Source organism: Drosophila biarmipes, unplaced genomic scaffold, assembly GCF_025231255.1.
Source record: "Drosophila biarmipes strain raj3 unplaced genomic scaffold, RU_DBia_V1.1 ptg000017l, whole genome shotgun sequence".
In the NCBI taxonomy this organism is placed as follows: domain Eukaryota; kingdom Metazoa; phylum Arthropoda; class Insecta; order Diptera; family Drosophilidae; genus Drosophila; species Drosophila biarmipes.
Window position 1 is genome coordinate 1,764,240 of NW_026114535.1, and position 13,638 is coordinate 1,777,877.

Sequence of the window (13,638 nt, forward strand, 5' to 3'; positions counted from 1 at the left end):
TTAAAACGTAGAATAAAAAAACATTATCTAGTACTAACAAATAAGTTTCATCAAAGGGTGAGACGAAATTGGCACCTTTTTTTTTATCTAAAATCTATCTATGTACAAAAATACAACAATTAAAAGGTTCACTGAAGAAACACTAACATTAAAACAATAACACAACACAAAATGACATAACAATTACTCAGTTTTAGGTTTATACCTTTATTTTTAATATTCATTTTATTAAACGACAATTAGACGCGATTTAAGAGTAAAAATTAATATTTTTGTGGAACGTGCACAGGTTTTTGTGTCATTTCTCTCGGTAACCGTAGCGCGCACGAATTAAAGTGACCAAAAATGAAATTACCGTTAGTTTTATTGTCTGATAAAAAATATTTTTAGGACAAAAGATCGCCAATATCAGACTTATGTTTTTTTATTTGTAACTTACGAAATCAACCAATGTGCATATAAAACATTAATGTATACTATTGGTGTAAGAGAACAGTTTTTCCTAAAGAGCCTAGTACTCACAGCGACGGAAACCGCGAACACTTATAGGAGTGAGCGAGGTAAGTATGCGGCTAACGCCTTTCGTTAAGAAAATACCAGAAAAAATACCAGTCCTATCGAAGGAATTTCAGTAAGCACCGTTGGCAGTGGCTGAACGAAAAAAAATGTAAATCATTGGCTGTGTCCGTGCAGAAGCCCGCGTCGAAACCAAAGTTTAAAAATGGAAGGCTGGATTGGATTCTAGCACTGCCTGTGGATTTGCAGTGTTGCAGTATTGCAGTGACCTCCTGATGGCGTCTTTGGCGTGGCTTTTGTGTTTTCTCTTTCTTTTCTATATTCTACACCGCTTTTAAAAGTACACAACCAAAAATTTAATTTGTTAAACCATCACTCGCCAAATCTTGTATTTTGTTATCTCATCTGAGTGAGGCGTTGAAAATCAAACCAGACAAAAGCTTTTTCGATTTTACTAGTACTGTTCTTCAGCCTAAGATCGGCTGAAAGTTCCGCTAGTCGAAATATCTTCACCCTGAATCCATGTATCATCCCCTTAGTTCCGAAAAAAGTTTCACTTGTGAATCACTTTGTGAATGCGAAGTGAATGGCACCTTGCACGATTGAAATTATCCGCTTTTTCATAAGTGAAAATTCAAATGAAAATTTTTGAAGTCACTTTGGATTTCACTTGTTTCTTTAATTCATTTTTGCATGAACTGTCACCAGTTTGGAAATATTGCATTTTTCCAACGAGTTTTTACTTTTGAAAATATTGAATTTAAGTAAAAACTTATTTGTTTACATTTTACTTACAGAAGTTTGCAGGAGACGTTTCCGATGTATTATTGTATCATAATTTTTCGAACGTTCCGATGACTATGATATAATGCTCCGATTTCGGTAAAATTAAATTCGAAACTCAGAACTAAATAATAAAAGGTTTATTCCAAGAGTAGGAAATTATATGTGAAACACACCATTTTTATACAGAGGGTATAATGATTTCAGTCAGAAGTTTGAAACGCAGTGAAGGAGACGTTTCCGACCCCCTAAAGTATATATATTCTGGATCAGTCCGTCCGTCCGCTTCTACGTAAACTAGTCTCTCATCTTTAAAGCTATCGGGCTGAAACTTTCCCAAAAGTCTTCTTTCTATTGCGGGTAGTACATAAGTTGGAACCAGCCGGATCGGAAAACTATATCTTATAGCTCCCATAGAAACTATCGGGGAAAAAATTTAAAAAAAAATTATATCTTTCGTGTTTTTTAACATATACCTCTCAAAGTTTCGATTTAACATTTTTAAACTAGTTCTGAATTTCGAATTAAATTTTATCAAAATCGGACGACTATATCATATAGCTCCCATAGGAACAATCGGAAAATTAGTGGTAAAATAATTTTGAAAAATTATATCTTCGGTGTTTATTAACTTATAACCTCCTACATTTTTATTTGGTTTTGAATTTCGAATTAAATTTTATTAAAATCGGACGACTACACCATATGGCTGCCATAGGAACGATCGGAAAATTAGTCGGAAAACATGAAACAAAAATTATATCTTTTGTGTTTTTAAACATATAACCTTATAAGCTTGAAAATAACATTTTTTAAGTATTTCTGAATTTCGAATCAAATTTTATTGAAATCGGACGACTATATCATATAGCTGTCATAGGAACGATCGGATAATTGGTGGGAAATAATGTGAAACAAATTATAGCTTTCGGTCTTTTTGACATTTTATCTTATAACATTGGGAATATAAATTTTTATATTTTTTAGAATTTCGAATTCAATTTGATAAAATTATTGATTATTTTTTATAACTGCAAGGGAATACAAACTTCGGCTAGCCGAAGTTAACTTCCTTTCTTGTTTTCCGTATATTCCTTTCGAAGCTATAAGATCCGTCTGGTTCCGACTTTTATACGCTGATCGAAACTTACGTATTATAAAATCAGGCATCAATGAAAAGGTAATTTAAATTACGTTTCAATGATACAATACTTTTTTTAACCTATTTAGAATTATTGAAAATGATTAATTTTTGTGAAAATCTACTTCTATAACTTTTTTCTTCGTCTTGAAAATAAAATTAAGTTTTTGAATGCAAAAAGTTTCTTACAACAAAAAAATTAGTAACTGCAACAAGAATTTTTTAAAAATCATTTTGTTTATACTTTTATGATCATATAAATATAAAAATAATAAAAAATAAAAACCAAAAATCGTCGCTGTTGTGAACTCTATTGTCTAAGCCACAGGCAGAACTCAGGATGGCCCGATGATCTGGTATGCTGTAAAAGAAAACTTCTAATAGACCTAAAGAAAAAATTCTGGTAAATTTAGTATATGCGCGTGGAGTATTACTATTTTTAGCAGAACTTTAGAATGGTAGTGCGCATCACCAGGTTTAATAGGCATTAACATTTTTAATTATTATTTTAATGGTGCGTAGTTTATACATGCCGAAATAAATAAAGTAAAACTTATATTTTAAAGTATTACACTAGTCGGCATAAGTTTTGACAAAAGTTTTTTTTTGACAAAGTTAAGTATACTCCTAACTTGAACTTGCTTCGTTTAACTTTTGGCATCAACGGACAGGACATTTAAATTCCGTTTGAATGATGCAATACTTTTTTTTAACCCATTCAGTACTTATTAAAAATTCCGAATTTGTGTGAAAATCTACTTTTTGAATTTTTTCCTCGACTTGAAAATTTAAATATTTTGATGTAAAACGTTTGTTAAAACAAAAATAATAGTATCTGCAAAAAACATTTTTCGAAAATAACATTTATTAATTGGTTTTAAATTTCGAATTAAATTTTATCAAAATCGGACGACCATATCATATAGCTGCCATAGAAACGTTCTCCTTTGAATTCAATTTAATAAAAATTCGACTACTCTAACATATAAAAGTAAAAAAAATAAACTAAAAAAAGAATAAAGTCATTTTTTTGTAATATATCTGAAGTCAGCAACAATCCTTAAAAATTTCACATGGTGTTACTAAAATTAATACAAAAGCATTGCTTGGTGTCGTAAAGACCATTTGTTTGTACTGACCATAGTACATCATCGTCCAAGATATGGTAGGTTTACAAGATTTGAACTTTCAAACCCATGAAGAAATACTAGATTCATCGGGAAAATGTAACTTGCTGAAGAAAGTAAAATTTAACATAAAATTAATAAAAACAAAAAAAAAAACGATAAAAATTGCGGCAATTTTTTTAATTCATGCCAAATTTTATTTGTGGCTCGTTGCAAAAAACGCTTCATGTTTTTCAGTTGATTACTTATTTTTTAATTTATACCTATGGTACAAATTTATTAATTTAAACATTGTATAGGAACTCATTAATATGTAATTAGTTTAGCAAAACTGGCAACTAAAAAAAATTCAATTACAAGAGACCATGGCTGACCGCCAAGTTCTATTTGCACTTAAGGTGGTCATCCCGTGTTAAAACTGTTTTTCTAAATGTATTTCGAACATTTTTTCCAACTAACGGTTAAAAGATACAATTTGAAATTCCAAATATTTAGGTAATGTTTATGTACATTAGTTAATTAATTTTGAGTAAAACAAAATAAACACTAGAAGTTAGAGCACGATAAAGTAAGGGTTGTAAAAAAAAAATAATAATCCGCTGGCTATCAGAATTCGGACTGAACGGGTGATTTCATTAAAAAAAATTCAAAGGCATTTTAATCATTTAATATGTTAGAAAACATCAAGGTTTTTTTTGATTCCTCCTATACGATATAGTTGTCCGATTCTACTCGTTGTCACTTAATAATAGATTTCAGACTTTTGTAAAGGTGGCATCTCGATAGTTAGCACTACACTTGTTATTATACATTTTTTCTTAGTTACAAATTAATTGCTAATAATTTTTTTGATGAACGGATCGATTTGAAAATATTTTTTCCATCCGTCTGGACGTTGAAATAAAAATTGTATTCATTATTGACCATCATCCAGAATACCGTGATAAAAATTAAATTAAATAATACTCATTTAAGTGTCTTAAATTAGACTACTAAGTTATATATATATATATCATGTTAAAGACAAAACGCAGGGAACGTAAAAATGTGAATGCTTTGCTAAACAACTTTGGATTTCTAGAACTTAATGTACGTTTTTGTGAAAATTGTATCTTATAGTAGATAAGGCATACACACATTGCAAATGTATATTTTTATTTCTGGAGAATACTGTTAAAGCAAAAACTTACGAAAATTATTTTTCGGAAGTATAAGCTATCTTTATTGATTTGGATTATAGAAAACAAAGCGAGACACAATTTAAACCTTGTGAAACGACATTTGTAAAAACTTAAAATTAAGTGCTATCGGTTAGCATTTGTCCTTAAAATACCAATTAGGGCACTTCACCATATCACACACTGGTTGATCTAGTATAGCAGAGGCGCCCAAAAATACTTCCAGATGGAAGATATTCAGTAAAAAATTGTTGTACTGCTATTATGGACCCAATAAGATAAATGAAATAATAAAAACAAGAAAAAAACCATACGTTAAGGAAGCAATATACTAGAAAGTGACTTTCTAACACATAAATTCAATTGCATACTTTTAGCTTAGGAAAATCTCAGAATATATTTTATTTAAAAAATCAATTTTAAAATTCACAATTGAACATTTTTCGGTTTAACGTCGATGTTTGCCTTTTAAAACATCGGAAATGCTACGATTTCTGACCAACTGAGATTTCAAAGCACAAGGGAGCGTACAAAGCAGAAAGTGGCAAAAAGTTGGAGCTCAAACTTTAAAACGTAGAATAAAAAAACATTATCTAGTACTAACAAATAAGTTTCATCAAAGGGTGAGACGAAATTGGCACCTTTTTTTTTATCTAAAATCTATCTATGTACAAAAATACAACAATTAAAAGGTTCACTGAAGAAACACTAACATTAAAACAATAACACAACACAAAATGACATAACAATTACTCAGTTTTAGGTTTATACCTTTATTTTTAATATTCATTTTATTAAACGACAATTAGACGCGATTTAAGAGTAAAAATTAATATTTTTGTGGAACGTGCACAGGTTTTTGTGTCATTTCTCTCGGTAACCGTAGCGCGCACGAATTAAAGTGACCAAAAATGAAATTACCGTTAGTTTTATTGTCTGATAAAAAATATTTTTAGGACAAAAGATCGCCAATATCAGACTTATGTTTTTTTATTTGTAACTTACGAAATCAACCAATGTGCATATAAAACATTAATGTATACTATTGGTGTAAGAGAACAGTTTTTCCTAAAGAGCCTAGTACTCACAGCGACGGAAACCGCGAACACTTATAGGAGTGAGCGAGGTAAGTATGCGGCTAACGCCTTTCGTTAAGAAAATACCAGAAAAAATACCAGTCCTATCGAAGGAATTTCAGTAAGCACCGTTGGCAGTGGCTGAACGAAAAAAAATGTAAATCATTGGCTGTGTCCGTGCAGAAGCCCGCGTCGAAACCAAAGTTTAAAAATGGAAGGCTGGATTGGATTCTAGCACTGCCTGTGGATTTGCAGTGTTGCAGTATTGCAGTGACCTCCTGATGGCGTCTTTGGCGTGGCTTTTGTGTTTTCTCTTTCTTTTCTATATTCTACACCGCTTTTAAAAGTACACAACCAAAAATTTAATTTGTTAAACCATCACTCGCCAAATCTTGTATTTTGTTATCTCATCTGAGTGAGGCGTTGAAAATCAAACCAGACAAAAGCTTTTTCGATTTTACTAGTACTGTTCTTCAGCCTAAGATCGGCTGAAAGTTCCGCTAGTCGAAATATCTTCACCCTGAATCCATGTATCATCCCCTTAGTTCCGAAAAAAGTTTCACTTGTGAATCACTTTGTGAATGCGAAGTGAATGGCACCTTGCACGATTGAAATTATCCGCTTTTTCATAAGTGAAAATTCAAATGAAAATTTTTGAAGTCACTTTGGATTTCACTTGTTTCTTTAATTCATTTTTGCATGAACTGTCACCAGTTTGGAAATATTGCATTTTTCCAACGAGTTTTTACTTTTGAAAATATTGAATTTAAGTAAAAACTTATTTGTTTACATTTTACTTACAGAAGTTTGCAGGAGACGTTTCCGATGTATTATTGTATCATAATTTTTCGAACGTTCCGATGACTATGATATAATGCTCCGATTTCGGTAAAATTAAATTCGAAACTCAGAACTAAATAATAAAAGGTTTATTCCTAAATAATAAAAGGTTTATTCCGATGACTATGATATAATGCTCCGATTTCGGTAAAATTAAATTCGAAACTCAGAACTAAATAATAAAAGGTTTATTCCAAGAGTAGAATATTATATGTGAAAACACCAAGGAGACGTTTCCGACCCCCTAAAGTATATATATTCTGGATCAGTCCGTCCGTCCGCTTCTACGTAAACTAGTCTCTCATCTTTAAAGCTATCGGGCTGAAACTTTCCCAAAAGTCTTCTTTCTATTGCGGGTAGTACATAAGTTGGAACCAGCCGGATCGGAAAACTATATCTTATAGCTCCCATAGGAACTATCGGGGAAAAAATTTAAAAAAAATTATATCTTTCGTGTTTTTTAACATATACCTCTCAAAGTTTCGATTTAACATTTTTAAACTAGTTCTGAATTTCGAATTAAATTTTATCAAAATCGGACGACTATATCATATAGCTCCCATAGGAACAATCGGAAAATTAGTGGTAAAATAATTTTGAAAAATTATATCTTCGGTGTTTATTAACTTATAACCTACATTTTTATTTGGTTTTGAATTTCGAATTAAATTTTATTAAAATCGGACGACTACACCATATGGCTGCCATAGGAACGATCGGAAAATTAGTCGGAAAACATGAAACAAAAATTATATCTTTTGTGTTTTTAAACATATAACCTTATAAGCTTGAAAATAACATTTTTTAAGTATTTCTGAATTTCGAATCAAATTTTATTGAAATCGGACGACTATATCATATAGCTGTCATAGGAACGATCGGATAATTGGTGGGAAATAATGTGAAACAAATTATAGCTTTCGGTCTTTTTGACATTTTATCTTATAACATTGGGAATATAAATTTTTATATTTTTTAGAATTTCGAATTCAATTTGATAAAATTATTGATTATTTTTTATAACTGCAAGGGTATACAAACTTCGGCTAGCCGAAGTTAACTTCCTTTCTTGTTTTCCGTATATTCCTTTCGAAGCTATAAGATCCGTCTGGTTCCGACTTTTATACGCTGGTCGAAACTCACCTTTTATAAAATCAGGCATCAATGAAAAGGTAATTTAAATGACGTTTCAATGATACAATACTTTTTTTTAACCTATTTAGAATTATTGAAAATGACTAAATTTTGTGAAAATCTACTTCTATAACTTTTTCCTTCGTCTTGAAAATTAAATGAAGTTTTTGAATGCAAAAAGTTTTTTACAACAAAAAAATTAGTAACTGCAACAAGAATTTTTTAAAAATCATTTTGTTTATACTTTTATGATCAAAAATAATATAAATATAAAAATAATAAAAAATATAAACCAAAAATCGTCGCTGTTGTGAACTCTATTGTCTAAGCCACAGGCAGAACTCAGGATGGCCCGATGATCTGGAATGCTGTAAAAGAAAACTTCTAATAGACCTAAAGAAAAAATTCTGGTAAATTTAGTATATCCGCGTGGTATATCCGCGTGCTATTTTTAGCAGAACTTTAGAATGGTAGTGCGCATCACCAGGTTTATTAGGCATTAACATTTTTAATTATTATTTTAATGGCGCGTAGTTTATACATGCCGAAATAAATAAACTAAAACTTATATTTTAAAGTATTACACTAGTCGACATAAGTTTTGACAAAAGTTTTTTTTTTGACAAAAGAAAAGTTAATTATACTCCTTGATACTTGAATTTGCTTCGTTTAACTTTTGGCATCAACGGAAAGGTCATTTAAATTCCGTTTGAATGATGCACTACTTTTCTTAACCCATTCAGTACTTATTAAAAATTCCGAATTTGTGTGAAAATCCACTTTTTGAATGTTTTTTCTCGACTTGAAAATTTAAATATTTTGATGTAAAACGTTTGTTAAAACAAAAATAATAGTATCTGCAAAAACATTTTTCAAAAAAAATTTTCTATATTTTGTATGATTTTTTGAAAATATTTAGAAATACGTATTGAATTGAAATGAATTGAAAAAAATGAAAAAAACCCTTTCAGAGGATATAATGATTTCAGTCAGAAGTTTGCAACGCAGTGAAGAAGACGTTTCCGACCCCATAAAGTATATATATTCTTGATCAGCGTCACTAGACGAGTCGATCTAGCCATGTCCGTCTGTCCATCCGCTTCTACACAAACTAGTCTCTCAGTTTTAAAGCTATCGGGCTGAAACTTTCCAAAAAGTCTTCTTTCTATTGCAGGTAGTATATAAGTCCGAACCAGCCGGATCGGAAAACTATATCATATAGCTCCCATAGGAACAATCGGAAAATTAGTGGTAAAATAATTTTGAAAAATTATATCTTCGGTGTTTTTTAACTTATAACCTCATACATTTTTTATTTGGTTTTGAATTTCGAATTAAATTTTATAAAAATCGGGCGACTTATCATATAGCTGCCATAGGAACGATCGAAAAATTAGTGGTAAAATAATTTTGAAAAATTATATCTTCGGTGTTTATTAACATTAACATCATACATTTTTATTTGGTTTTGAATTTCGAATTAAGTTTTATTAAAATTGGACGACTACACCATATGGCTGCCATAGGAACGATCGGAAAATTCGTCGGAAAACATGAAACAAAAATTATATCTTCTGTGTTTTTAAACATATAACCTTATAAGCTTGAAATTAACATTTTTTAAGTATTTCTGAATTTTGAATCAAATTTTATTGAAATCGGACGACTATATCATATAGCTGTCATAGGAACGATCGGATAATTGGTGGGAAAAATTGTGAAACAAATTATAGCTTTCGGTCTTTTTGACATTTTATCTTATAGTATTGGGAATTTAAATTTTTATATTTTTAAGAATTTCGAATTCAATTTGATAAAATTATTGATTATTTTTTATAACTGCAAGGGTATACAAACTTCGGCTAGCCGAAGTTAACTTCCTTTCTTGTTTTCCGTATATTCCTTTCGAAGCTATAAGATCCGTCTGGTTCCGACTTTTATACGCTGATCGAAACTTACGTATTATAAAATCAGGCATCAATGAAAAGGTAATTTAAATTACGTTTCAATGATACAATACTTTTTTTAACCTATTTAGAATTATTGAAAATGACTAAATTTTGTGAAAATCTACTTCTATAACTTTTTCCTTCGTCTTGAAAATTAAATGAAGTTTTTGAATGCAAAAAGTTTCTTACAACAAAAAAATTAGTAACTGCAACAAGAATTTTTTAAAAATCATTTTGTTTATACTTTTATGATCAAAAATAATATAAATATAAAAATAATAAAAAATATAAACCAAAAATCGTCGCTGTTGTGAACTCTATTGTCTTAGCCACAGGCAGAACTCAGGATAGCCCGATGATCTGGAATGCTGTAAAAGAAAACTTCTAATAGACCTAAAGAAAAAATTCTGGTAAATTTCGTATATCCGCGTGGAGTATTACTATTTTTAGCAGAACTTTAGAATGGTAGTGCGCATCACCAGGTTTATTAGGCATAAACATTTTAATTATTATTTTAATGGCGCGTATGCCGAAATAAATAAACTAAAACTTATATTTTAAAGTATTACACTAGTCGGCATAAGTTTTGACAAAAGTTTTTTTTTGGCAAAAGAAAAGTTAAGTATACTCCTAACTTGAACTTGCTTCGTTTAACTTTTGGCATCAACGGAAAGGTCATTTAAATTCCGTTTGAATGATGCACTACTTTTCTTAACCCATTCAGTACTTATTAAAAATTCCGAATGTGTGTGAAAATCTACTTTTTGAATTTTTTCCTCGACTTGAAAATTTAAATATTTTGATGTAAAACGTTTGTTAAAACAAAAATAATAGTATCTGCAAAAAACATTTTTCGAAAATAACATTTATTAATTAGTTTTAAAATCGGACGACCATATCATATAGCTGCCATAGAAACGTTCTCTTTTGAATTCAATTTAATAAAAATTGGACTACTCTAGTAAAAAGTAAAAAGTAAAAAAAATAAACTAAAAAAAGAATAAAGTCATTTTTTTGTAATATATCTGAAGTCAGCAACAATCCTTAAAAATTTCACATGGTGTTACTAAAATTAATTAAAAAGCATTACTTGGTGTCGTAAAGACCATTTGTTTGTACTGACCATAGTACATCATCGTCCAAGATATGGTAGGTTTACAAGTTTTGAACATTCAAACCCATGAAGGAATACTAGATTCACCGGGAAAATGAAACTTGCTGAAGAAAGTAAAATTTAACATAAAATTAAGAAAAACAAAAAAAAAAAACGATAAAAATGCCGCATTTTTTTTTAATTCATGCCAAATTTTATTTGTGGCTCGTAGCAAAAAACCCGTCATGTTTTTCAGTTGTTTATTTATTTGTTAATTTGTACCTATATTACAAATTTATTAATTTAAAAATTTTATAGGAATTCATTAATATGTAATTAGTTTAGCACAACTGGCAACTAAAAAAAAATTCAATTACAAGAGACCATGGCTGACCGCCAAGTTCTATTTGCACTTAAGGTGGTCATCCCGTGTTAAAACCGTTTGTCTAAATGTATTTAAAACATTTTTTCAACTAACGGTTAAAAGATACAATTTGAAATTCCATATATTTAGGTAATGTTTATGTACATTAGTTAATTAATTTTGAGTAAAACAAAATAAACACTAGAAGTTAGAGCACGAAAAGTAAGGGTTGTAAAAAAAAAAAATAATCCGCCGGCTATCAGGATTCGGACTGAACGGGTGATTTCATAAAAAAAAATTCAAAGGCATTTTAATCATTTAATATGTTAGAAAACATCAAGGTTTTTTTTGAATCCTCTTATACGATATAGTTTCCAATTCTACTCCTTGTCACTTAATAATAGATTTCAGACTTTTGTAAAGGTTGCATCTCGACAGTTAGCACTACACTTGTTATTATTATACATTTTTGCTTAGTTACAAATTAATTGCTAATAATTTTTTTTGATAAACGGATCGATTTGAAAATATTTTTTCCATCCGTCTGGACGTTAAAATAAAAATTGTATTCATTATTGACATCATCCAGAATCCCGTGATAAAAATTAAATTAAATAATACTCATTTAAGTGTATTAAATTAGACTACTAAGTTATGTTTATTGAGTATACATATGTATATCATGTTAAAGACAAAACGCAGGGAACGTAAAAATGTGAATGCTTTGCTAAACAACTTTGGATTTCTAGAACTTAATGTACGTTTTTGTGAAAATTGTATCTTATAGTAGATAAGGCATACACACATTGCAAATGTATATTTTTATTTCTGGAGAATACTGTTAAAGCAAAAACTTACGAAAATTATTTTTCGGAAGTATAAGCTATCTTTATTGATTTGGATTATAGAAAACAAAGCGAGACACAATTTAAACCTTGTGAAACGACATTTGTAAAAACTTAAAATTAAGTGCTATCGGTTAGCATTTGTCCTTAAAATACCAATTAGGGCACTTCACCATATCACACACTGGTTGATCTAGTATAGCAGAGGCGCCCAAAAATACTTCCAGATGGAAGATATTCAGTAAAAAATTGTTGTACTGCTATTATGGACCCAATAAGATAAATGAAATAATAAAACCAAGAAAAAAACCATACGTTAAGGAAGCAATATACTAGAAAGTGACTTTCTAACACATAAATTCAATTGCATACTTTTAGCTTAGGTAAAATCTCAGAATATATTTTATTTAAAAAATTAATTTTAAAATTCACAATTGAACATTTTTCGGTTTAACGTCGATGTTTGCTTTTTAAAACATCGGAAATGCTACGATTTCTGACCAACTGAGATTTCAAAGCACAATCGAATATGACGAAAACAACAAAACACAAAGGAGCGTACAAGGCAGAAAGTGGCAAAAAGTTGGAGCTCAAACTTTAAAACGTAGAATAAAAGTACTAACAAATAAGTTTCATCAAAGGGTGAGACGAAATTGGCAACTTTTTTTTTATCTAAAATCTATCTATGTACAAAAATACAACAATTAAAAGGTTCACTGAAGAAACACTAACATTAAAACAATAACACAACACAAAATGACATAACAATTACTCAGTTTTAGGTTTATACCTTTATTTTTAATATTCATTTTATTAAACGACAATTAGACGCGATTTAAGAGTAAAAATTAATATTTTTGTGGAACGTGCACAGGTTTTTGTGTCATTTCTCTCGGTAACCGTAGCGCGCACGAATTAAAGTGACCAAAAATGAAATTACCGTTAGTTTTATTGTCTGATAAAAAATATTTTTAGGACAAAAGATCGCCAATATCAGACTTATGTTTTTTTATTTGTAACTTACGAAATCAACCAATGTGCATATACAACATTAATGTATACTATTTGTGTAAGAGAACAGTTTTTCCTAAAGAACTAGGCTAGAACTCACAGCGACGGAAACCTCGAACACTTATAGGAGTGAGCGAGGTAAGTATGCGGCTATGGCTGTGTCCGTGCAGAAGCCCGCCTCGAAACCAAAGTTTAAAAATGGAAGGCTGGATTGGATTCCAGCACTGCCTGTGGATTTGCAGTGTTGCAGTATTGCTATATGTGACCTCATGATGGCGTCTTTGTCGTGGCTTTTGGATTTTCTTTCTTTTCTATATTTTGGTTTCTACACCGCTTCTAAAAGTACACAAACAAAAATTTAATTTGTTAAACCATCACTCGCCAAATCTTGTATTTTGTTATCTCATCTGAGTGAGGCGTTGAAAATCAAACCAGACAAAAGCTTTTTCGATTTTACTAGTACTATTCTTCAGCCTAAGATCGGCTAAAAGTTCTGCTAGTCGAAAAATCTTCACCCTGAATCCGAAAAAAGTTTCACTTGTGAATCACTTTGTGAATTCGAAGTGAATGGCACCTTGCAC

At 30.2% G+C, this 13,638-nt stretch overlaps 1 protein-coding gene across 19 annotated transcripts in view; it reads right to left on the reverse strand.

The window, feature by feature from the left end:
• Window positions 1–13,638, reverse strand: part of LOC108021871 (protein argonaute-3) — a 448,633-nt gene that overhangs the window by 387,127 nt on the left and 47,868 nt on the right. For 6 of the 19 annotated variants that reach the window (XM_050890190.1, XM_050890179.1, XM_050890178.1 and 3 more), the window contains one exon: window positions 13,158–13,393. The exons of the other annotated variants lie outside the window; for them this stretch is intronic. The gene's annotated coding sequence lies outside the window, so the exon portion shown is untranslated. The remainder of the gene's footprint in view (window positions 1–13,157; window positions 13,394–13,638) is intronic. 19 annotated transcript variants of the gene reach the window in all.